This window comes from Suncus etruscus, chromosome 1 (assembly GCF_024139225.1).
Source record: "Suncus etruscus isolate mSunEtr1 chromosome 1, mSunEtr1.pri.cur, whole genome shotgun sequence".
In the NCBI taxonomy this organism is placed as follows: domain Eukaryota; kingdom Metazoa; phylum Chordata; class Mammalia; order Eulipotyphla; family Soricidae; genus Suncus; species Suncus etruscus.
This window is the reverse complement of record NC_064848.1, coordinates 88,976,814-89,003,584: the sequence shown is the minus strand read 5'-3', so window position 1 is coordinate 89,003,584 and position 26,771 is coordinate 88,976,814. Positions and strand designations below refer to the sequence as shown.

The window sequence follows — 26,771 nt, the reverse complement described above, 5'->3', positions numbered from 1 at the left end:
GCCACTGCTTTGGCCCCTAATCTCTTTTATTTTTTAAATTAATTTGTACAAGGTCCATAGGTTATTGTTTCCTGAGTTCTATATCAATTTATTAATTTAGTTTTCAATTGCAGCTCCTTCCAGTCACTCACTTCTCACATATAATTCTTAGACCTTGAAAGGAGTTCTGATGCTGAACCAAGCACTGATAATAATTTCTTACATCAAATTATTTCAGAATTACCAAAATTGCAGATTTAAGTGAAGTCCTTAGAGTATTTTGCCTCTTAAATTCTAGTATTACAAATAAGTTCAATTGAGAATACAGGTGCTTTTTTGACTATTTTGGGCAGAGGAATAGAAAAACTACTTCTAACAGTTACTAAATCATGTTTTGATTATTATTGTTTTAATACCAAATATTTCAGCAGCAAATAACAAAACCTAAGAAGCTCAGAGGTGGCCCAGGGAAATAAATTTTATTCTGTTTTCAGACAACCATAACCATACCCTTGGCAATTTTTATTTTTATTTGAGTAAAAATTACATTTCTGTAAAATACACAAAACAGTTAATCCCTAAAGCCTACCCTCTCACTCACACACAGTTGTGAGCACAAATCTGTTGTAAGTTATTGGAGGACATTCTGCTTTTGTTATTAGGCTAGAATCCACACAATTATTGATAGCAACTTTAATATAAAATATATGAACACCCAAATGATAGATGCTGTGCTTGACAATTCTTAAGATTAATGATATTTTCATTAAGGTATTCAACTGAAGGCATTCAACTGAAGAGGGTTTCTAAAGAAAATGGAAAGTTAGTGACCAATCAGAACTGTCTTCATTATATTCTTATTTATAGAGATGTAGGATAGTAAGTTTAAAGTTGATTATTCATAGATGTGTCCTTTGGAGATGAATTAAAACTAATGAACCTCCATATGAATAACACACTCAGATCCATGTGCCATTTTAAACACAGAAACAGGGAGCACAAGGGAGCTCCTTAATGTTACAGGATAGTCTAAAGATATTAACATTTTCTCAAAATATTTGTATAATTTTTGCAGCATTTGACATCTGGATATATTTTTATTGAGATATAAGTAAAAGCATTCCCTCAGGGAGAAGTCAAAAGAGATGAGATAGAAGACAGAGATGCTCTAATGGGGCATAAAGACTTTTTGTAAAAGTTTAAGTCAGAGATAACAAACAACTTGCTCAAGGAGGAACTGAGGTACAAAAGCTTCATGTCATTACAGAAGGGTCTTAGAAGACTGAAAGATTAAAAGTTGTACTTGGGTGGAGGAAGTTGGAGAGGATAGGAAGATATTTTAGGGGCCCAGAGAAATAGCACAGTGGCGTTTGCCTTGCAAGCAGCCAATCCAGGACCTAAGGTGGTTGGCTCGAATCCCAGCCTCCCATATGGTCCCCAGTGACTGCCAGGAGCTATTTCTGAGCAGACAGCCAGGAGTAACCCCTGAGCATTGCTGGGTATGGCCCAAAAACCAAAAACCAAAAAAAAAAAAAAAAAGATATTTTAAAAGAAAAGGGGAAAATTCAGTAAACAATCAGGAGACAATTTATTTCAATATTGCCTTTGATAGAGGAATGATATTTAATTTTAGGTATGCATTCTAATTACTTAAAGACAGTTAAATGTCTTTTTACAGGCCAATTAAATCAAAATTCCTGTAGGTTAAACACAAATGTTTTTTTAAGATGCCTACATGATTCTAGCATGTAGTTTGGAACCATTGGACCTGAGCATTGATACGGAGAGTAAAAAATGTGATGATATTGGCCAAATTTTGGACTATCCACTGAGGAGACATGTATGGCTGATATAGCATTCTACCCTGGGCCCGAAGTAGTTTTTAGGTAAGTGAGATGATTAGAACTTTTTTTTCAAATTACTTTGTATTTTTGTATTATTGAGTACAGACTGGCTAAATAAAAAAAAAAAGTACATCCACCATTTTCCATGTGTAGTTATTAAAGAAACAGAAAACTTTTGCTCAGAAAGGGCAAACTCACAATTTATTCTTTGTGATCATTGCAGCTCTTTTCCTATGTTCTTCAAATTAAATGAAGGTATCTTTTGGACTATTGTTTCATTGTCTCTATTATCTAGAGATTCCTCAATCCTTTTTCCTAGTTTGCATCTCCATCAAAGGATTACATAGTCAATTAAGTGGCATGGTTTGTTATTTCACTAATGTCCATGAAATTGAAAAAATTGGAAAGAGATCATCTGGTTTGAGATTAAATAGGGCTATCATGGCAAGAAGCTTAAAGTTCAGAAGTTTAGGGTGTGAATGCTGATGTGGCTATTCATCATTAAGATAAATTTTCTCTTAATTTATAAACCTTGGAAAGTGCAATCTGACATGAAAGGAAGTATAGTAGAGGAAAATATGTGAATAGTACAGAACTGAACTCAGTGATGGAGAGCTGCATTACAGGCACACAATTTTTTTTCTTTTTTTGGTTTTTGCGCCACACTTGGTGACACTCAGGGGTTATTCCTGGCTATGAGCTCAGAAATTGCGCCTGGCTTGGGGGACCATATGGGACGCTGGGGGATGGAACCTAGGTTGGTCCTAGGCTAGCGCAGGCAAGGCAGACACCTTACCTCTAGCGCCAGCATGGCGGCCCCAAATGTTTTATTTTTAATAATTTTTCTTTTGCAGGTTTTATGAGGATACTATTTAAATAACCACTGAAATAACAATATATAAATTTAAGGTGCACATATGATGACTTAATAATTTATAACTACCACCACATTGTTATTGATCACCACTGTAGCATAATTATCATTCTTTTCCTGGCTATTATTACGACCATAATCACTATGTTTGTGCATCATGTCTTCAGAACTTATTCCTCCTATAACTGTAAACTTGTACTTTTTGAACACTATTTCCCACTCTCCAATTTCCTACTTATTATTCTACTTAGATAATATTACACAGTTTATTTAGCACAATATCCTCAAGGATCATCCAGGTTGTCACCAATTAAGTCTCACAAAAGCAGGATTCCTAGCCCAACTTTTGATAGCTCACTTTTTCTTCATAGCACTGTTTATCTCCTGATTAGAAAGCAAAATGAAGTGTGAGGGGCAAGAGCAATAATACAGCAGATAGAACGCTTGCTTTGCATGTGGTCAACCTGAATTTAATCCCTAATGTTCCATATGGTCCCCTGAGCCCACCAGGAGTGATTCCAGAGTTTAGAGCCAAAAATAAACCATGAGCACCAGCGGAAGTGACCCAAAACCTCAAAGCAAAACAAACAAAAGTTTTTAATGTCATTTTTTATACTTAATAACATTTTAAAATCTTCAGTTTTAGAACAATATAAGGTACAGGGACCAAAGCAATAGCATAATGAGTAGGGCGTTTGCCTTGCATGCGGCTGACCAAGTTCTATCCCCCCTGAGCCTGCCAGAAGTAATTTCTGAAAGCAGAACCAGGAGTAACCACTGAATACAGCTGGGTGTGGCTCCAAAACAAACAAATTAAGAATATGTTAAGAGCAGGTGTCTATGATAATAAAAATTTTAAGAATAGCCAATTTGGACCAGTAAATAGGAGAATATTTGTGACTGAAGTGAGAGGTTATTTGGTGATTTTTAAATCAAAACTTAAAAATTTTTTTATAGAAATGTTATCTATGAAGAATATATGTGATTTTTAGTTTTTAAACTTAAATGTATGCTTATAACAATAAGTATTTTGCTTTTTATATCTTTTTATTTTGCATTTGTGTGTACTTGTTTTGTTTTGAGGCCACACCCTGAGGCACTAAGGGGCTAACCTTGACTCTGGAGCAGAAATTACTCCTATCAGGCATGAGAGACCATATGGAATGCCAGAAATCAAACCCCAGTCAGCCACATACAAGGAAACACCTTACTATTACTATTATTCTGGCCCCCAAAGTGTACTTATTCAAAACCAAATTTACACTTGATCTTTACTACAACCTTGTGAGATATATTAAGAAATTGGGGTTCAGAAAATAAAAAATCAATGCTGTACTAGAAGCCTATAAACTGGGGCCGGAGAGATAACATGGAGGTAAGGTGTTTGCCTTGCATGCAGAAGGATGGCGGTTCGAATCCCGGCATCCCATACGGTCCCCTGAGCCTGCCAGGAGCAACCACTGAGTGCTGCCGGGTGTGACCCTCCCCCCCCCAAAAAAAAGAAGCCTATAAACTGTTTCAAATTCTATTTCTTTAATCTCTCAATCTCTCAACTGTTCTCTTGTCCATTACATTAACTCCCATAAGAATTCACTCCCAATTTCCCAGGACCTTCCTTTATTTCATATTTTCCCCGAGGAAATTTCATTGTTCCTTTTATTGCTTGCCAGACTCCTCTATCCTGAACACATCTCTTACCAGTCAGCTTCCTCACCCAGGAAAGTCTTCACTCACTATGCTGCCTCTCTATCTGTTTAAAACTACAGTACCTTCATAGAACCACTTTCTCTGCAATCTTACAAGACCTTCCTTTTACCTACAACCCTGCTGGGTTCTACAAAAACAGTAGATATTTTATGTACTTAATATAGATTTAATTAAATATTTCATTTCTTTTGGCCTTATTGTTTGAAAGAGCTAAATAAAGAGAAAAATAGGCCAAGATGAGTTTTACTTTCTTCTTGTTCTTTAATCATTGTGATATAAAAAAAGAATTTTAGAAGTAAAAATTTTAATCTTTTTAAATATAGGGCTTCATTTCCAGCTTTGTTAGATAATTCATTCTTTAAAAAGAGTTAAAAATGCGATTCGGAAGCTAGCCAGCGAGCCAGTGAGTGAGTAAGAAATGGCTGCATGTGGGGGTTTCCAGGCAGAGTGCTGATTGCTCTACCTGCAGAGTCTCCACCCGGCTGTGCTTCTTCTGAGGAAACTGAGGACCTGAAGGGAGCCCTGTCCTACTCTTCTCTCTTTCCTGAACTCTGGAAGCTCTCCTCAGAGCCCTGGGAAGCGAACTCCAAAAAAACTGAAGCTACCCAGCAAGTGAGTGAGTAAGAAATGGCCGGATGTGGGGGTTTCCAGGCAGAGTGCTGATTGCTCTACCTGCAGAGTCTCCACCCGGCTGTGCTTCTTCTGAGGAAACTGAGGACCTGAAGGGAGCCCTGTCCTACTCTTCTCTGTCTTTCCTGAACTCTGGAAGCTCTCCTCAGAGCCCTGGGAAGCGAACTCCAAAAAAACTGAAGCTACCCAGCAAGTGAGTGAGTAAGAAATGGCTGGATGTGGGGGTTTCCAGGCAGAGTGCTGATTGCTCTACCTGCAGAGTCTCTACCCGGCTGTGCTCCTTCTGAGGAAACTGAGGACCTGAAGGGAGCCCTGTCCTACTCTTCTCTGTCTTTCCTGAACTCTGGAAGCTCACCTCAGAGCCATGGGAAGCAAACCCCCCAAAAACTGAAGCTACCCAGCAACTCTCCTCAGAGTCTTGGGAAGTGACCCCAAAAATACAGCATTCTGAAGCTGCCAAGCAAGCGAGTCAAAACTACGCCTGTCCAGTGGGGCCCGACTGTGAAAAACTGTGAGTGCTGCCTGTGTGTGTCTCTCTACTATCCTGCTGCGTGAACCTCCTGAGAGTGGGCTAAAAAGAGGCTCCAGAAGGCACTTAGCTCCACTTCGCTACGCAGCCGTGCGCTCTTTCTAAAAAAATAACACCATCACAAGAAGAAAAAAAACACACTAAGAACTGTGTTGGATCACAGAAGCAAGAACTTCTCTCCAGACTGTCTTCTCTGCTGCGTGCTCGGGCCTAAGATTTGATCCTGTGTGAGGCTTCATCCACGGAGGACTCCCCTACCTTGGAGGCAAGTCGGCCCATCCAGAAAGGGCGGAGCCAGAGAAGTGTGCTGCCTGCATCATATAACCAATGAATACCACCACAACACGTAGAAAAACCCACAATACAAGTATGACAATGGGGAAACAACGCAGGCCAGCACCAGACATAGAGAATGAAGATGACAATTCTGATGACCAGTTAATGACCAACCAACTAATCAACCTCTCAGATAAGGACTTTAGACTAGCAATATGGAAGATGCTCAATGGACTCCAAGAAACCATGGATAGAGTGGAACAGAACACTAATAATAATCAAGAAAATATGAAGACAGAAATCACAAAACTCCAAACTGAAATAAGATGTCAACTAACAGGACTGAAAAAAATCAGTAAACGAAGTGAATGACAAAATGGATAAGCTCTGGGACAGGGTATCAGAAGCTGAGAATAGACTTGGTGCTGTGGAAGATGAGATACATAACAATTCCATACAGCAGGAGAGATTGGAAAAAAAACTTAAAGCAAATGAACAGACAATGGAAAAATTAGTCAAAGAATGGGAACAGATGACAACAGAAGTCTATGATAAGATCAACAGAAACAACTTAAGAATCATTGGAGTCCCAGAGACCCAGGAAGAAAATTTCCAGGAAGAATCAACGGTCAAGAACATCATTAAAGAGAAACTTCCAGAGCTAAAGAATATATGTGATCAAATCCTGCATGCTCGAAGAGTACCAACCAAAAGAGACCCAAGAAAAACCACCCCAAGACACATCCTAGTCACAATGACAAATCCCACAGATAGAGACAGAATTCTGAAAACAGCAAGATCAAAAGGGGAAATTACATTTAAGCAAGCATCCTTGAGATTTACAGCATACCTGTCACCAGAAACACTCAATGCCAGAAAGCAGTGGTGGGATATTGTGACAAGACTGAATGAAATGAATGCTTCACCTAGAATACTGTACCCAGCAAAACTCACTTTCCAGTTTGACGGAAGAATACATGGTTTCACAGACAAAAAACAGCTCAGAAACTTTATAGACTCAAAACCAGTCTTAAAAGAAAAACTGAAAGACCTAATCTAAGACAAGACTAACCAAAAGACACACCAAATTTCGATATAAAGATGGCATTAAATCCCAGGACAATTCTTTCTCTCAACGTCAATGGACTAAATGCACCAGTTAAGAGACACAGAGTGGCTAAATGGATCAAAAAACTCAATCCAACCTTCTGCTGCCTGCAAGAAACGCACTTGAATAGTCAGAACAAACATAGACTCAAAATAAAAGGCTGGAGAAAAATTATCCAAGCAAACAACACCCATAAAAAAGCTGGAGTGGCCATACTAATATCAGATAATGCAAACTTTATACTCAGGAAGGTTGTAAGGGACAAAGATGGACATTTTATATTAATCAAGGGGTATGTAGAGCAGGAAGAAATAACTCTCCTAAACATATATGCACCAAATGAGGGGCCAGCAAAATATTTAAAACAACTGTTGACAAATCTGAGAAACAATATCAATAACAACACAATAATTGTGGGGGACCACAACACTGCTTTGTCAACATTGGATAGGTCAACCAGACTGAAACCCAACAAGAATATACTAGACCTGAGGAGAGAAATGAAAGAAAGAGACCTAGTGGATATATATAGGACACTCCATCCCCAGAAACCTGGATACACATTCTTCTCCAATGTACATGGGACATTCTCCAGGATAGACTACATGCTGGCACATAAAACATACCTCCATAAGATCAAGAGGATAGAAATTTTGCAGACTACCTTCGCTGACCACAAGGCTCTGAAATTATTTGTGAATTCCAAAGGGACTCAGAAGAAAAACTTTAACACCTGGAAGTTAAACAACCTCATACTCAATAACCAGTGGGTCCGAGATGAAATCAAGGAGGAAATCAAAAGTTTCCTGGAAACAAATGACAATAAAGACACAAACTATCAGAACTTATGGGACACAGCAAAAGCAGTACTGAGAGGAAAATTTATAGCTTTGCAAGCACACATCAGGAAGGAAGAAGGAGCTTACCTGAGTAGCTTAATGACACAGCTAATAGAACTATAAAGTACTCAACAAAAGGACCCAAAAATAGGAAGACAGAAGGAAATAACAAAGCTGAGAGCAGAAATCAACGAAGTGGAAACCCAAAAAACAGTCCGAAAGATCAACGAAAGCAGAAGTTGGTTCTTTGAAAAAATAAACACGATTGATAGACCACTGGCAAACCTAACAAAGAAAGAGAGAGAGAGAAACTTGATAACTCGTATTAGGAATGAAAAAGGAGAGATCACTACTGATATGACAGAGATTCAAAGGGTAATCAGAAACTACTTTGAAAAACTCTACGCCACTAAAAATGAGAACCTGGAAGAAATGGATAAATTCTTGGACTCATAATCTTCCACGGTTGAAAGAAGAGGATGTAGCATATCTAAACACCCCCATCACCATTGATGAAATAAAAATGGTAATCAAAAGTCTGCCCAAAAACAAAAGCCCAGGCCAGATGGATTCACTAATGAATTCTATCAAACTTTCCAAGAGGAACTACTACCAATCCTGGCAAGACTCTTTCATGAAATTGAACAAGTGGAAAGACTCCCAAATAGCTTTTATGAAGCCAACATCACTTTGATACCTAAACCAGACAGAGATGCTACGAAAAAAGAAAATTACAAACCAATATCGCTGATGAATGCAGATGCAAAGATCCTCAACAAAATCCTGGCAAATAGGATTCAATTCCTCATTAAGAAGATCATCCACTACGATCAAGTAGGTTTCATCCCAGGAATGCAAGGATGGTTTAACATCCGTAAGTCTATCAACATAATACACAACATCAACAACAAGAAAAATAAAAACCACATGATCATATCAATAGATGCAGAGAAAGCATTTGATAAGGTCCAACACCCATTCTTGATCAAAACTCTCAGCAAGATGGGAATGGAAGGAACCTTTCTCAATATAGTTAAGGCCATCTACCACAAGCCAGTGGCAAATATTATCCTCAATGGAGAAAAATTAAAGCCTTCCCTCTAAATTCTGGCACAAGACAAGGCTGTCCTCTCTCACCACTCCTATTCAACATAGCACTGGAATTACTTGCTATAGCGATTAGGCAAGAAAAAGATATCAAGGGAATCCAGATAGGAAAGGAAGAAGTCAAGCTCTCACTGTTTGCAGATGACATGATGCTCTACTTAGAAAACCCTAAAGACTCTACCAAAAAGCTTCTAGAAACAATAGACTCATATAGCAAGGTGGCAGGCTACAAAATCAACGCACAAAAATCAATGGCCTTTCTATACACCAATAGTAATAAGGAAGAAATGGACATTAAGAAAACAACCCCATTCACAATAGTGCCACACAAACTCAAATATCTTGGAATCAACTTGACTAAAAATGTGAAGGACCTATACAAAGAAAACTATAAAACTCTGCTCCAAGAAATAAGAGAGGACACGCGGAAATGGAAACACATACCCTGCTCATGGATTGGCAGGATTAACATCATCAAAATGGCTATACTCCCCAAGGCATTATACAGATTCAACGCTATCCCTCTAAAGATACCCATGACATTCTTCAAAGAAGTGGATCAGGCACTTTTGAAATTTGTTTGGAACAATAAACACCCTAGAATAGCTAAAGCAGTCATTGGGAAAAAGAATATGGGAGGAATTACTTTCCCCAACTTTAAACTTTACTACAAAGCAATAGTTATCAAAACAGCATGGTATTGGAATAAGGACAGACCCTCAGATCAGTGGAATAGGCTTGAATACTCAGAAAATGTTCCCCAGACATACAATCACCTAATTTTTGATAAAGGAGCAGGAAATCCTAAATGGAGCAAAGAAAGCCTCTTCAACAAGTGGTGTTGGCACAACTGGCTAGCCACTTGCAAAAAATTAAACTTAGAACCCCAGCTAACATCATGTATGAAGGTAAAATCCAAATGGATTAAAGACCTCGATATCAGACCCCAAACCATAAGATATATAGAACAACACATAGGCAAAACTCTCCAGGACATTGAGACTACAGGCATCTTCAAGGAGGAAACTGCACTCTCCAAGCAAGTGAAAGCAGAGATTAACAGATGGGAATATATTAAGTTGAGAAGCTTCTGCACCTCAAAGGAAATAGTGCCCAGGATACAAGAGCCACCCACTGAGTGGGAGAAACTATTCACCCAATACCCATCAGATAAGGGTCTAATCTCTAAAATATACAAGGCACTGACAGAAATTTACAAGAAAAAAACATCTAATCCCATCAAAAAATGGGGAGAAGAAATGAACAGACACTTTGACAAAGAAGAAATACAAATGGCCAAAAGACACATGAAGAAATGCTCCACATCACTAATCATCAGGGAGATGCAAATCAAAACAACAATGAGATACCACCTCACACCACAGAGAATGGCACACATCACAAAGAATGAGAACAAACAGTGCTGGCGGGGATGTGGAGAGAAAGGAACCCTTATCCACTGCTGGTGGGAATGCCGTCTAGTTCAACCTTTATGGAAAGCAATATGGAGATTCCTCCAAAAACTGGAAATCGAGCTCCCACACGACCCAGCTATACCACTCCTAGGAATATACCCTAAGAACACAAAAATACAATACAAAAATCCCTTCCTTACACCTATATTCATTGCAGCACTATTTACCATAGCAAGACTCTGGAAACAACTAAGATGCCCTTCAACAGACGAATGGCTAAAGAAACTGTGGTACATATACACAATGGAATATTATGCAGCTGTCAGGAGAGATGAAGTCATGAAATTTTCCTATACATGGATGTACACGGAATCTATTATGCTGAGTGAAATAAGTCAGAGAGAGAGAGAAAAACGCAGAATGGTCTCACTCATCTATGGGTTTTAAGAAAAATGAAAGACATTCTTGCAATAATAAATTTCAGACACAAAAGAGAAAAGAGCTGGAAGTTCCAGCTCACCTCAGGAAGCTCACCACAAAGAGTGATGAGTTTAGTTTGAGAAATAACTACATTTTAATCTGTCCTAATATTGAGAATGTATGAGGGAAATGCAGAGCCTGTTTAGAGTACAGGCTGGGGTCGGCTGGGGAGGAGGGAGATTTGGGACATGGGTGATGGGAATGTTGCACTGGTGATGGGTGGTGTTCCTTTTATGACTGAAACCCAAACACAATCATGTATGTAATCAAGGTGTTTAAATAAAAAAAAAGAGTTAAAAATGCAGTAGATGCCAACTTCTAAGGCAACATTGACCTAAACAGTAAGAAATAAATAAAGATGCTTTATATAATATAATCTTTAAACATTTACATATAATCTTATCAAAAGAGAACTGTTGAAATTAGTTCGTTGAATGCATAAATTTTAAGAGGAAATACATAATGGTCTACCATTTTAAAATATCTTAAAAGAATAATGCATATAGCAGATTAAACTGTTGCCTAATGTAAAGTTTTAAAAACATCACTGCAAACATATTGCTAATGTTGAAATACTACCCATGTCTTTCATGCTTCAACAAACATTTTAATACATTTATGCATACATTATTTAGTGTAAACATGACTCACTTTAGTACTTTTATTTTTTTTAATTTTGAATGTCATCACCATGTCATTCATAGAAATTGAGGTGACTATGAAGCTTGTTCCAACACTCACATAAAACATCATTACATATTAACAGGAACTCCATTCAGTCAAGAAGAATGACAGACTGGCTGGAGACAACACTATAAATTGCATGCAATTTTAATTAAATTCATTAAAAATGTTGTGTCTCTCAGTAGGTTTGTGGGCAGATAGAACCACTTAACAATTGTACAGACCTAATCTAGTTTGTCAGAACTAATAATAATACAAATTCAGTTTCTCACACAGGGGCACATCCAAAAAGTTCAAGAATGAGCAATTGTGGTGCTATTTTTTTAAGAAAAATAATATTTATAAATTATTACAAGATGTTATAGCTTCAGACCATCATTGCAACGTCTAGTTCCAATGAGTTGAAAAAAGACACTATTAATAAAAAGGCACATTTTGGGCAGCTGACATAACTAATTGATCAAGTAATCTAAGTAAAAACACAAGATTTCACAAGGAAACCTGCACAGAGGGATGAAATCACTCAATTTTCCAAAAGTCATAAGACCTTGAAAAAAAGAGAAGACCACAGAACAATTTAATGTCTAACCAAAACCAAATAAAGTGATCCCAACCTACAAATAGGCTTCAGATGATATAATGTGACGAAAGATTTCAACTATGTGGGCAAACCTTTCATTTTCTTTCCCAAATATGCCAAATCAAGAGTTACCAAAATAGGGAGGGGACAAGCCCTGTTTCTTAGGTGCATTGTCACTGAAGGGGAGCAGGTATGGATTTTTCCCTCTTTGAATTTCATTCTGTTTCCCTGAACATATCCTCAACAGAACACTTGAAATCAAATTTTAGTACTGACCCACCCAAGCATCCATCCCATGGCTTCAAGAATCACTACATGTTCAGATTTCTAAACACTATAGTAACACTATACTTGGTTTTTCTGGATGACTCTGAATAGAATACTCCATGATAAATAAGTTGTGGAGTGAAGAAAATAGCTGTTTAAGTCCTCTGTCCAGGTACTCTGAGAAAGATCTATAGGTGTGTTCACTCTCTCAAGATAAAATGTGGATCTGACCTGAGGTTGTACATTTTTTATATCTTCTTTGGGGTAGAGCCTGAGAGGGAGTGTGAAGCGAGTAAAATGGCAGAAGGAGGACAGGCATATTACCTCTACTGATCTTGATACTAAAGAAAGCAGCAGATGTAGGGTGTGTGTGTGTGTGTGTGTGTGTGTGTGTGTGTGTGTGTACATATATATATTCAGTTGATGTGTGTGTATACATATATATATATATTCAGTTGATGAGCCTATATAAAAAGCTTGGGATTGATTTTCAGACTATGTATGAAGTGCAAGTTTTTTTTATAATTATCTTTATTTAAACACCGTGATTACAAACATGATTATAGTTGTATGATTACAGTCATGTAAAGAACACCCCCCTTCACCAGTGCAACATTCCCACCACCAAGAGCAATATAATTGTCTAGCTTTTCAAAGTTCTGAATTGAGAAGAAATAGCAGGAGATTTATTTTAATAAAAGTCAAACTATAGTAACTACTGATAAGGAATAAGTTGGTAACAGTAACGTTGATAGAATCACTATACATTTCCCTCCAAGTTCTGGACTCTAAGACCCCTTTCATAGGGCAGAACAAACATCCTTATTGTTATTACTTATTGCTATTATTTATTGTTGTTGTTGTTATTATCACTGTCTATAACTTATCTAGGGTTGACAATGGTATAAAGAAAACAAATATTTTAAGTGTGACACATTGACATGAGGACTGCAATTTGTGTTAGCTCACGTTTAAGTGTGAACCACCAGTAGTGTGCGCCAACTTTAATAATTAAGCAATAGATTACATTACATTCAATAACAATTGACCAATAATTACTGTCAACTAATCTTATTATAATACCACTTTTTCTTATAAAAAGAGAAAAAAAACATTATTTTTCTACTCTTCTCCCATGAAGATTATAGTTGACATCCCAATGCTTACAACTGGTTATCACAAATTAAAACTACTTGCCTTTCTAAAATGTATGGAAACCAAATGGAGCTCCCCTACTCCTACATCTATAGCCTTAGTTACTTATTAACAACTTTCTTAATTACTTTCTTACAAGTAAGGATGCATCAATCTACATTTTTAGTTCCCATAAACTATTCTGATTTTGTAATTCATCTTCCTTGAGATGCTTCTTCTTAATATCCTCCAATATATCTTATTTTCATTTTATTTTTGCTGCAAGTTTATTAAAGTATATATATACATTATATAATCAATAATAAAAAATAATGATTAAGAGTTCTAGTTCTTTAAATCAGTATTTCTGATTACACAACAAATATGAGTTATTCCATGATAATTATGTAATAAGATATAGATAATCTCTAAATTTCATTGCCTAGTCAATTTAACACATTGACACTAGTGCTGCAATTTGTTTTAATTAAATCATATTCCAAATTATATGAAATTCCAATTCTAGTGCCCATAATTAAAATATTATTGGAATACCACTATGTATATCAACTTATCAGTTGCAACTGCCCTTGCATTACAACAGGAGTTCAGAAATTATAGTAGATATCATAGAATCTCAACATGTAAATACTTTATATCTGTTTCTTTATAACATTTTTTTCAGACTTACATCACAGGCTTATCAATCTTCCTCAAACTACCTGTACTTAACTGTTGATTTCTTGCTTTCACAAAATCCCTGAATAAATTCCCTTAAAATGAAAAATAAAAGGTACATGCAAATGTCAAGGTAGTAAACAAGTATTTAATATTTGATTAATATGGTAACCAGACCTTCATTTACTCTTAAAAGCAGGTTTTCTGGTGATGGTGTTTGGATTCTATAGCCAGCTATAGAATGCATTGCTGTACCCCAACCAGCACTGCATTACCAGGACCTAGCAATGAACCATCTGACCTCTTTGGCTACGTTATTGCCAAGTGGGCATTCTAAGCTCTTACTAGAAGAACTCAAAACTGTAAATATAACTAAAACTATTTAACGAAAACCTCAAATTAGTGTGTTTTAATTATTTTATTCATTTTATTTTGTATATTCTTTACTTTTGTTTGGGAGAGGCATAATCAAAGGTGCTCTGTGTTATATTCTTTTTTTTTTTTTTGAAAATTATTTAAACACCATGGTTATAAGATTGTTCATGATTGAGTTTCAGTCATACCAGGTACAGTATCAATAACCAGTGCACATTTTCTGCTACCAATTTCCGTCCCATTCTGCCCCCCTCCCTGCCTCTGGGGCCAGCATTTTATTTATCTCTCTCTTAACTTTTTTCTTTTATACACTGTGATTTGCACTGTTGTAAATAAAGATATATTATGCATATCACTTTATCTACTTTCAGTAACCAGGACCCTACTTCCAAGTACCATTGTCATAGAAATACCTTCTTTCCCCTACTGCACTACTCCACTTTTTGTGCCAAGCATCCTACCATGGTCTGATCCTTCTGACCCTCTTCTCTATTGTCTTTGGGTATTATTATTTTACTATTATATTATTTTTCTTATACTCCACAAATAAGTATATTATTCTATGTCTGTCCCTCTCCCTCTGACTCATTTTACTCAGCATAATATCCTCCATATTCATCCATATATAAGCAAATTTCAGACTTTCTTTTTTCCTATCAGCAGCATAGTATTCTATTATGTAGATACACCATGTATTTTTATCCACTCATCTGTTATCAGACACTTGGGTTGTTTCCAGATTTTGGCTATTATGAATAGGTGATGAACACAGGAATGCAGAGGGGTTTTTTGCATGGTGTTTTTGGGTTCCTAGGATATATCCCTATGAGTGGTATCACTGGATCATATGGAAGCCCAATTTCTATTTTTTTGAGGAATATCCACATTGTTTACAAAAAAGGCTGGACTAGTTGGCATTTCCACTAGCAGTCAATAAGAGTCCCTTTCTACCTCTATCCACACTAGCACTGGTTGTTCTTGTTCTTTTTGTTGTGTGCCTGTCACTGTGGTGTGCAATTCATAGTGTTTTTATTGGAATATCCCTGATGATTAGTGATGTAGATCATTTATTCATTTTTCTTGAGCATTTTTTTGCCATATATATTTCTTCTCTGAGGAAATGCCTGTTCATTTCTTCTTCCCATTTATGAATAGGGTTAGATTTTTTTCCTTAAATGTTAGATGTTTAGATATTAGTTTTTTGGTATCCTAGACACCATTTTCTTTGAGGAGCAGATGTTCTGTTTAATATGGTCCCATTTGTTTATCACTGTTTATACTCCATTGGACACTGGTGTTTTGTTTTTAAAGATGCCTGCAGCTGCAATGTTATGGAGTATTTGGCTTGTTTTCTTCTTTGTATTTATGGTTTCAGGTTTGATATCAAAGTCTTTAATCCATTTTTATTTGGCCTCTAAGCATAGAATTAAATATAGGTATTAATAAAGCATTAAATATAGTTCACTCATTTGTATATAGTTGAATAATTTTCCCAACACCACTTGAAAAGGCTTTCCTTGCTCAACTTTGAATTTCTTGCCCATTTATTAAAGATAAATTGAGCATACCTGAGGTCTGTCCCAGAATATTCAAGGCTATTCCATTGATGAAAGTGTCTGCTTTCTTCCAGTATGGTGCTATTTTAATGACTGTACCAGGTGTATTTCCTGAGTGAAGAGCCAGGAATGATCCTTAAGCACCACTGGGTATGGCCCCAAAACAACAACAAAATATTTATTATAATTTACATATTTTATTTAATTATACTATATTATTGATCAAAATATGAACATAAATATAATTATTTTAATGTTGATATACAGAATGGAGTTATGTTTGAATATTATTAATATACTTTTATATTTATCTTTATGAATTATTTTGAATATTTTTCAAAGTCAACCTTAATCTACCAGAGCATTTAGTTATTTGCTAGAACTTGATAATAATATTATTATAATAAACTTGTCTTAAAAATTAAATTTGTATTATAATAAATAAACTTGTAATAAACTTAATGAATAAAAATAAAAATAAAATAGTTAAGATTTATTTCCTTTCTCAAAAATAAAACTAAAAAGACTAGATACTCACTCATTGTTGAGTGAGAGTTATATTTAACTGATTACCCAAATCTCTTTCCATTCCCATTTAGGAAACCAACAACTATAAAAATTATCCCTTTTTCCAAATCTATGGGAGAAATTAAACATAGGATTTTATTTTCAGTAAAGTGGCAAAAAAAGAATATTTGATAAGAAAAAAAGAATATTTCTAATTTGGAATTTTAAGAAGAGAATATTATGTCTTATAGTTTACTTGCCACAAGAAACTCAGTAAAGCTGGGTAGTATATAGCATAAGAAGGAAGGAACTTCAGTGCTCCTGAGACTCCTTCAGATGATCTGCAGCATGGACACAGCATTAATGGCTACATGGTTGGATATAGACTGTAAGAGGTTGAGTACATGGCCGAGATTTTAACCTGATGGACTTTTAGGCCAGTTGACTCAAGTTATGGTAACAATTATCTGATTATCTGAGATGAAACCAAGTCCATAAGAGAGCAGTTTCCCATAGTCCCAACGATTATTGTTAAGGCAGAAGAGCTACATGCTATAGCACTTGATGCTAGTACCCAAACTTTGGTATTACATCAGTGACCACTGATGACAGCATTCAGTGTACTACCCAAATCTGACACAAGGCCAGAGTCTCTTTTATTCCTTTATTGTCACTAAGGCCACAGGACTCTGTGAATTTAATGTCTCTATCCTTGGCTACAGTCTTAAAGAAGCATGTAATGGTGTTTTTCTATGAAAGTCTGAGCTTCCATATCCAGTTTTAATTGCCTGTACCACAATGGACACAATTTAAGAGTTTCTTTTTATATATCTGCAATATTTCTCCCCTAGAAACCAGTAGTTTTATAGGTAGTGACAACATAAAGGCAGTGCATCCTCTCTGCATTTTGGATTTATAAAGGAAAAATATGTAGCAATACTATAAGTGCAATAAACTATATGAGTGTGTGGGTACACCATAGCTTTCTATTTATTGCTTTTCATTCTTCTCACATCAGAGGAGTTATTTTTTTAAGCTAATTGTGGTTATCTAGCATCCAAACACCTTTTTCAAGAGGACTATACCAAAAAACTAGTTTGTAGTAAAATCACAGTCTCTAAACATTATGGCATTTGAGTCATGGCAGTTATTTCTATCTTGCCCCTCATGGCTAACATAGGAGCATACAGAAGAATTTTTATGCCATTCTTTAAATCTTGAAGGGAATACTGTCAAGATGCAGGAAGAGGAGAGGCTTTCAACTGTGCAGATGTAAACAGTTTAAATACTAAGTGAGAATAGTGAGTGTCCAATAACAGTCTAGAAGTTTTAGGTTTTCTAAATAAATTCAGTGGCATATCTTACTGTGTTAACTGTTGCCTTAGTCTTCCTTAGGAAAATAACAAACCAAGTGACTTAAGCAACAAAAATAAAACTTTTTTCACAATTTGGAGGCTGGTGAGTCTAAAATTAAGCATCAGTATGATACACTTCCTGATAAGGGTTCTCTCTAGTTTTCGATTCACCCTTACTGTATCCTTATGTGGCCTTCCTACGTTCATTCATGTGGCCTCAGTGAAGCCAGCATTCTTTAAGATTAGGATTCTATCGTATCCTAACCATCTAATCTTAATTATCTCCTAATTTCCAATTTACAAATACAGCCTATTTTGGACTTAATTGTTTAACATTTTTATTGATGCTCTCAAATATTACTGATCTTTCCAGTAAAACTCTTCTATGTTTAAGTTAACCAGAGTTATTTCCTATTGCTGGTTTATGAACCCAGTCAGTGAAGAGGTTGGTATCTGAAGACAGTTGCTTGGGCAAACTGATACTGGTTATTTGCCCTAAAAGAAGCTAAAGAAAATGAAATTTTAGTTAGCCCGTATACTAAAATTGGAACGATACAGAGAAGATTAACATGGTCCCTGTGCAAGGATGACATGCAAATTCATGAAGCATTCTGTTTAAAAAAAAATAAAAGAATTTAGGAATTAAATTTTTCAGCTGTAACACATAATTATACTCCCACTCACCCTCGTGGAAACCTTCCGTGTGTCCATTAAAATGGATTTAAAGGATCAAATTGTCATTGCCATTGAATAGTATGAGTGGCACAAAGAATTTAAAGATACAGGGAGAATGGTTGTTCTTAATACGACTGGACAGCTTGTAGAAGAGATGACAAGTTTGAATCTTCATCTTAGCTTAAGTCATAGGCCCAGGAAATTTTTCTAATTGTGATAAATGTCTACCAAATATGTTTTCCAGAACCAAATGCAAAGTTTGACTTCTGTGGGTTTCCAAATAAAGGCTGTTGGGTTGCCAGTTTTACCAGGTCATTTCTGAGAAAGTGACAGTGCTATTCTAGAAGTAATGGAAAAATGAAATAAGGGGAAAGACAGAGGCCTGGGAGTACCTCCAAACCATATTCTACACTAAGCCCTGTTTGACAGCTAAAGAACACATACTTTCCTTCTCTTCCTATCATCTTTCTAATGGAGGCTGAGTCAAATCACTGTAAGCCTTGGTCAGTTCACATGCAACACATTGCATAATGCTAACAGGATGTGGAAAACAAATTGTGTTTATATGCTCATTAAAGCACCTGAAGGCTTGAGATAGGAAAAAATAATTGAAAATATAAGACTGCTATTTCCTCAAATTTTAATTAATCTAATGGTGTCATAAACTCCAAAGGATGTGGTACATAGACCCCCCTCCAAATCCTACAAGTCATAATGCTTGGTGGGTTTTTGCAGGTAAAATAGTCAATAGTCACCTAAACTCTTCCAATCCATTTATCAGATGACTTAAACAGTGTCTATTTTCAAATGATTATACTACATAGAAATAATGGTATTGCTGATCCAATGATACCTAAAGTATAGTTGGCAAATCTGACAGATGGTTCTTGAAAGGAATCACTGAAAAGTATTTCAGTTTTACAAACACAGTGTGTAGAGCTTCTTCACTTTGTAATTAGTTGTATATTTTTGAGAGACTGATGTTAGTTTTCTACAGAGCCCAAGAACAGGCTTAAGGCCTAACCATGAGATAGCAGGTGATCATGGATAGCAAGCTAAAGTTATTAGTCAGATCTAATTCAACTAGACCAAAAATGCACTGTCATTCATGAGTACATGGTATATTGCAGCAAATAAATACCATGAACCAGCTGCTCACACTCTGCTATACCATCACCCTTCTCTCTCAGTAAGCAATGCTATGTGTGTATGAAGGTGGTGCTAGAGGTAGGGTGTCTGCCTTGCAAGCGCTAGCATAGGATGAACCGCGGTTCGATCCCCTGTGTCCCATATGGTCCCCCCAAGCCAGGAGCGATTTCTGAGTGCATAGCCAGGAGTAACCCCTGAGTGTCAAATGGGTGTGGCCCAAAAACCAAAAAAAAAAAAAAAAGAAGAAAAAAAGACCCCAAAATGATTTTTATTGTTGTTTTGGCAGACTTTAATTTCCAATTTTACTGGAAACTAATTGATATAATATTAAATGTAAGTTTATAGTTAAAAGCATAATTTGGTTTATATACATTACAAATGATTACCCCCAACAGGTTTGCTATTGATGATCACACACACACATATATATTATTTAAAAGAAGAAAACATTTTTGTTGTTATTTGGGGGGTTTTGTTTTGTTCTGTTTTGGAGAAGGTGATTCTGAGCCACACCTGACAGTGTAGTATACAGGCTCAAAAATCATTCTTGGTGGTGATCAGGACACCACATCAGGTGCCAGAGATTGAACTTGGTGTGTCCACGTACAAGGCAAACTCTCTGCCACTGTAATATTGCTACAGCCTCGAAAAAGAAAATAAGAACTCTTAGGATTTATTTTCTTACTGGCTTTACTATGTCTTGTATGCAACAATGTTTAGCTATAGTCATCATACATTATGTCCCTTGCATTTATTTATCTTATAACTGGAAACTTATGCCCTATGACTTCTGATATCCCTCCAAATCTTCTACTCAACCACAAATCTGTCTCATTCTATTTTAAAATCTACATATAAGTGAGATCAAGATCATATTTGCCCTCTGTTAAACTGAAGAATTTGTCTTCTGTTTATGCTCTAACAAATAGAATATAACATAATGTCTTCAAGGCTAATTCTTGATGCTACAAAAGGTAGGATTTCTCTAATTTTTCTTTTAATGGTTGAATAATTTGGAAAATTCTTAGTGCTATATTCTAGATTTATAAACCAAAAATACAAACTGCAGAAAGTACAACCTGATTATGTTTAAGCATAAAGTTCACTGGAGGAGGAAAAAACAGTAAAATGCCCTTCGGATGAAAAGATTTGAACAGTTAACTGCTCACATTACTTGGAGGATAGATTGATGGGAAAAGTACATTTATGATAAAATTATTAATGTGTTGATTAAAATGCATAATTACAGGATACTATTAGCAAAGTATTTAGGAAAGAGATGCATGGTGAAATCTTTCAAACAGATCAAGAAACAAAATATTTATGTACTTAAAAGTTAGGTATTGTAAAAGAGGGTCTAAATAATCAGATTGTAATTATCTTCTTAATAAAATATTTAAATTTATTTATTATTTTTGTGGGCACACCCAGTGGCACACAGGGTGTACTCCTGGCTCTGCACTCAGATATCGCTCCTGACAGACATGGGGGACCATATGGGATCTCACAATAGAACGTGGGTCCGTCCCAGGTCAGCTGCATGCAAGGCAAAAGCTCTACCACTGTGCTATGACTCCAGCCCAATGAATATTTTAAGATCATCTACTAGCAGTGGCCATTAACAGTAAGTTTATTCATTTTGTTTTACAATTTTGACTTCATATTTAGTTTTATTTGCCACTTTTGGTATTAGAAGAAGAAATATATTGGAAAAGCAAGGGTTTTTTGACTGTACAATCTTTTAAATTTTGAAACATGTTTTTTAAATAAAATACTTTAGCATATAACTTCAAAGTTGATTATATAAGTCAAAACCAATTTTAATAGATACTTTTTAAACATATGGTCCCCTCACCTGTATCAGGAGTGACCCCAAAACAAAACAAAATACTGAAAAAACTCAGAGAATATAAAATAGAGAATTTCACATACTCTCTAAACAATGGAATTAAAGCCTTACCTTTTCTATTTTCCATAAAGGCTGGTTACAGAAGGCTATAATTTATCACATGGCCAATAAATATTAGCCAAGAATCTCTCTCCATCTTCTATGAACTGCTTGGATTCTGGCAAAATTTTCTTCTTTGTGCTTGCCCATAAATGTAGCCTACCCCCAAACTTTAATTGGATCACCTATAACTTGCCACAACATTAATTTCCTGAACTGCATTTCCTTTTTACTTCCAGAATAAATGTGGGCCAGAGTGACAGTAGTAGTAGGTCATTTGCCTTGCACACAGATGACCTGGGTTCAGCCCTCAGAAACACATTTGATTTATGGTCCCCTGAGTCGGCAAGCAGTGATCCCTGAGTGCACAACCGTGCATATCCAACACTACTTAATTTAAAAAAATTCCAGAATAAATAATTTTAATAATTCAAGCCTGCCTTTGTTTGCCTCTTAATAATGTATATGGTGATAAGTCATCCTAAGTGGAATATGAGGAAACAACCTACTACTGTACCCCCGGCAGAGTGACAACTTTCAGAATCTCATGAAGTTTTCACACTGAGCTACTTGATCTCTGTCATTTCATAAGCTGCCTTCCATTTCTGGTTCAGTGAGCCTCCAGAGTTGTTTTTGTTCCTTTTTTTAGCTCGGGGTCTGAGTTCACTTTTTTTGCAAGTGGCTAACCAGTTGTGCCAACACCACTTCTTGAAGAGGCTTCCCTTACTCCATTTAGGATTTCTTGCTCCTTTATCAAAACTTAGGTTATTGTATGTCTGGGGAGCACTCTCTGAGTACTAAAGCCTATTCCACGGATCAAAGGGCCTGTCTTTATTCCAATACCATGCTGTTTTGATAACTATTGCTTTTTAATACAGTTTAAAACTGGGGAAAGTAATGTTTCCCATATTCCTTTCCCCAAAGATTTCCTTAGATATTCTAGGGTGTTTATTGTTCCAAATGAATTTCAGAATTGTTTGATCCACTTCTCTGAAGAATGTCATGGGTATCTTTAGAGGGATCACATTAAATCTGTACAATGCTTTGGGGAGTATTGCCATTTTAATGGTGTTAATCCTACCAATCCAGAGGCAGGATATGTGTTTTCATTTCTAAGTGTCCTCTATTTCTTGGAGCAGGGTTTTATAGTTTTCTTTGTATAGGTCCTTCACATTTTTAGTCAGGTTGCATTTATTGATATGATCATGTGATTATTTTTTCTTGTTGTTGATGTTGTGTATTGTGTTGATAGATTTATGGATATTAAACCATCCTTGCATTCCTGGGATGAAACCTACTTGATCATATTGGATGATCTTGATGAGGCATTGTATCCCATTTGCCAGGATTTTGTTGAGGATATTTGCATCTGTGTTCATCAGAGATATTGGTCTGTAATTTTCTTTTTTGGCAGCATCGCTATCTGGTTTTGGTATCAAGGTGATGTTGGCTTCATAAAAGCTATTTGGAAGTGTTCCCATTTTTTCAATTTCATGAAGGAGGTTGACCAGAATTGGTAGCAGTTCCTCATGAAAGGTTTGAAAGAATTCATTAGTGAATCCATCTGGGCCTGGACTTTTGTTTTGGGGCAAACATTTGATGATCGTTTTAGTTTCCTCCATAGTAATGGGGTGTTTAGATATGCTATATCTTCCTTATTCAACCACAGAAGGTTATAAGACTCCAAGAATTTACCCATTTCTTCCAGGTTCTCATGTTTAGTGGCATAGAGTTTCTTAAAGTGGTCTCTGATTACCCTTCGAATTTCTACAATATCTGTTGTGATCTCCCCTTTACATTTCTGATATGGGTTAGCAAATTTCTCTCTCTCTTTTTTTTTGTCAGTTTTGCCAATGGTCTATCAATCTTGTTTTTTTTTTTTTTCTTTCATAGAACCAAGTTCTGCTTTCGTTGATCTTTCTTTCAGATTGTTTTTTTTGGGTTTCCACTTCATTGATTTCTGCTCTAAGCTTTATTATTTCCTCTGTCTCTCTAATTTTAGTTTCTTTTGTTGATCATTTTCTAATTTTATAAGCTGCATCATTAAGCTATTGAGGCATGCTCCTTCTTCCTTCCTAAAGTGTACTTGCAAAGCTATAAATTTTCCACTCTGTACCCCTTTTGCTGTGCCCCATAGGTTCTGATAGTTTGTGTCTTCTTTATCATTTGTTTCCAGGAAAGTTTTGATTTCCTCTTTCATTTCATCTCAGACACATTTGTTGTTCAGTAGTAGGCCTTTTAAATTCCAGGTGTTAAAAGTTTTTCTTCTGTATCCCTTTGTAGTTCACCTCTAATTTCAAAGTCTTGTGGTCAGTAAAAGTAGTCTGCAAAATTTTTATATTCTTGATTTTATGGAGGTATTTTTATGTGTCAGCATGTGGTCTATCCTAGAGAATGACACATGCACTTTGGAGAAGAATGTGCATCCAGGTTTCTGGGATGGAATGTCATATATATCTACTATGCCTGTTTCTTCCATTTCCCTTTTCAAGGCAGCTATATTTTTGTTGGTTTTCAGTCTGGTTGAACTATCAAGTGTTGACAGGGCTGTGTTAATGTCTCCCATAATTAATGTGTTATTATTGATGTCCTCTTTCAAATTTGTCAATAATTGTATTACATATTTTGCTGGTCCCTCATTGCATATGTTTAATGTGCATATATTTAGTAGTGCAATTTCTTCCTGTTGCACATATCCTTTGATTAGAACAAAGTGTCGGGGCCGGCGAGGTGGCGCTAGAGGTAAGGTGTCTGCCTGGCAAGCGCTAGCCAAGGAAAGGACCACGGTTCGATCCCCCGGTGTCCCATATGGTCCCCCCAAGCCAGGGGCAATTTCTGAGCACGTAGCCAGGAGTAACCCCTGAGCATCTAACGGGTGTGGCCCGAAAAACCAAAAAAAAAAAAAGAAAAAAAGAACAAAGTGTCCATCTTTGTCCCTTACAACTTTACTGAGTATAAAATTTGTGTCATCTGATGTTAATATGGCCACGGCTGCTTATTTTTTTTGGGGGGGGGGTCACACCGGCAGCACTCAGTGGATACTCCTGGCTCTATCTGCTGATATTTATGGTATTCCCTTTATTTTTTTAACCATATGTTTCTTACTTCATTAAATACTCCCATAAGTCATCTCCAGTCTTCCCAATTGTCACAAATCTATGAAAAATTAATTTCAGGGACCAGTGCGATAGCATAGTGTGTTGGGTAGGGCATTTACCTTGTAGGCAGTCAACTCAGGTTTGATCCCCAGCATCCCATATGGTCCCCTGAGCCTGCCAGGAGTGATTTCTTTTTTGGGGAGGCACACCCAGTGATGCTTAGAAATCACTCCTGAATATGCCCTCAGAAATCACGCCTGGCTTGGGGGGTTCATATGGGACACTTGGGGATTGAAGCAAGTCTCCAGTGCTTGCAAGGCAGATGCCTTATAGCTTATGTTACTGCTCCAGCCCATGCCACGAATGATTTCTGAGTACAGAGCCAGGAGTAATCCCAGTGCGCCACCGGTGTGATTTGGAAACCAAAAAAATAATTTGAATGAGTTTGAATACTGAACAAAGTCAGCATCCTGCAAGACTGTACTTTTGCACATTGTACTATTGCTTCAGCTTTGTAGCCTTTCACCTTAACAAACAGCTGCACTAAAATAAAGGTTTTTATAAGCAGAAAGGAATGATAGAAGAATATTATTTCAGATAAATCACCCTTTAAGACATAAAGTATTTCATGCAGATTACCTTGCTAATGTTGACCTGTAAATGCTAGGTTTAGATAATAAAGTTTACATTCTTGGAAAGGAGAGATACTAAGTCTCTATCTGACTGCCAATGCAAGACATTTTTTACTTCCAGTAATCTATATTATATTGAGACGAGTCTTTCTACCCAGACTTCATGCTCGCCTTGCTTGCCTTCAAGCTCCCCTTCTGTCAAACACAGAATGACCTCTTCCATCACCATCTATGGTGATGATGCAGCATAATTAAAGATTTGCTTCCAAACAGCTAACATTTGAATCTAATCGTTACCATACTTTTATTGCCTTAGGAGTACATTATAAGCATATAAAGGAAATAGACACATTGGTAACATTAAAAATTAAATCACGCTTTTCTTAGAGGAATAATCTTAATAGTAACCAATTCTAAAACAACTGGAGATGTCAGCAGAAAGCAGGCTATTGTATTTTAACTTTGGTTCAAGTTCCCAGATTTACCTGCTGAACTAGAGACTGGTCATGTTTGATGAGAAGCCATGGTAAGATGCAAATGAAAAATCCTTAAAATAAAATCCTCTAATTAACTAATCTTATTTTAAAATCTCTCATCCTTGCTACTAACTGACACTACTACTGAGAGATGCTCCTTTCTTGAAATTTGCTTGCTATTTTCTCCTTCGATAATTGATACAAATATTTTTTTGCTTGTTTTTCGGCCATGCCCAGTTATTCTCGAGGATCACTTTTGGAGGTGCTTGGGAACCTATTCTGGGTCAGCTGCATGCAAGTACCTTCCCAACTAGACAGTTGCTTGAAGTGCTAATCCTTTTACACTACAAAATGTCTCTAGATCTTTTTTGTGTTACAGACTGAAATGAACAGGAATGTAAAGTATATTCCTTCTTGCCTTTAATGTTCTTTGCTAAGGCCCTATTGTAACAGACTAAACAACAGGAAAATAAAACCAAAAGGATTTTAATAACGTGAATACCTCCTAAATACCTGCGAAAGACCTAAGAAAAGAGTAATCCCATTTTAAGAAAAAGGCCTAAACTACACCCTTAAACTAAGGACAAAAGATGTTGGAGGGACAGAACTAGGGGTTACGGGGAGAGAGAAGGTTTAACTAAAGTGCAATAAATTAGGATAATATTGTTATGCATTTTTATGCTGCCAAATCCATTTAGAAGAACTGCAATTGTTAACTCAACATTATCGTTTTGTAAACTGACAAATTTAGAAATATTTTTTTTTTGTTTTGGAGTCACACCTTGTGGTGCTCAGGGGTTGCTCTTGGAACTATGCCAGAGCAATGGTGCAAGCGGTAAGGCGTCTGCCTTGCCAGTGCTAGCCTAAGA

The 26,771-nt window shown here is 36.4% G+C and overlaps 1 protein-coding gene and 1 non-coding gene across 2 annotated transcripts in view; one reads left to right on the top strand and one right to left on the bottom strand.

The window, feature by feature from the left end:
- DYNC1I1 (dynein cytoplasmic 1 intermediate chain 1) overlaps positions 1-26,771 on the bottom strand; it is a 377,776-nt gene that overhangs the window by 253,412 nt on the left and 97,593 nt on the right. The gene's annotated exons all lie outside the window — the stretch shown is intronic.
- On the top strand, positions 18,441-18,545 carry LOC126028603 (U6 spliceosomal RNA). Its single transcript, XR_007502450.1, has one exon. It is a non-coding gene; the product is annotated as a U6 spliceosomal RNA (small nuclear RNA).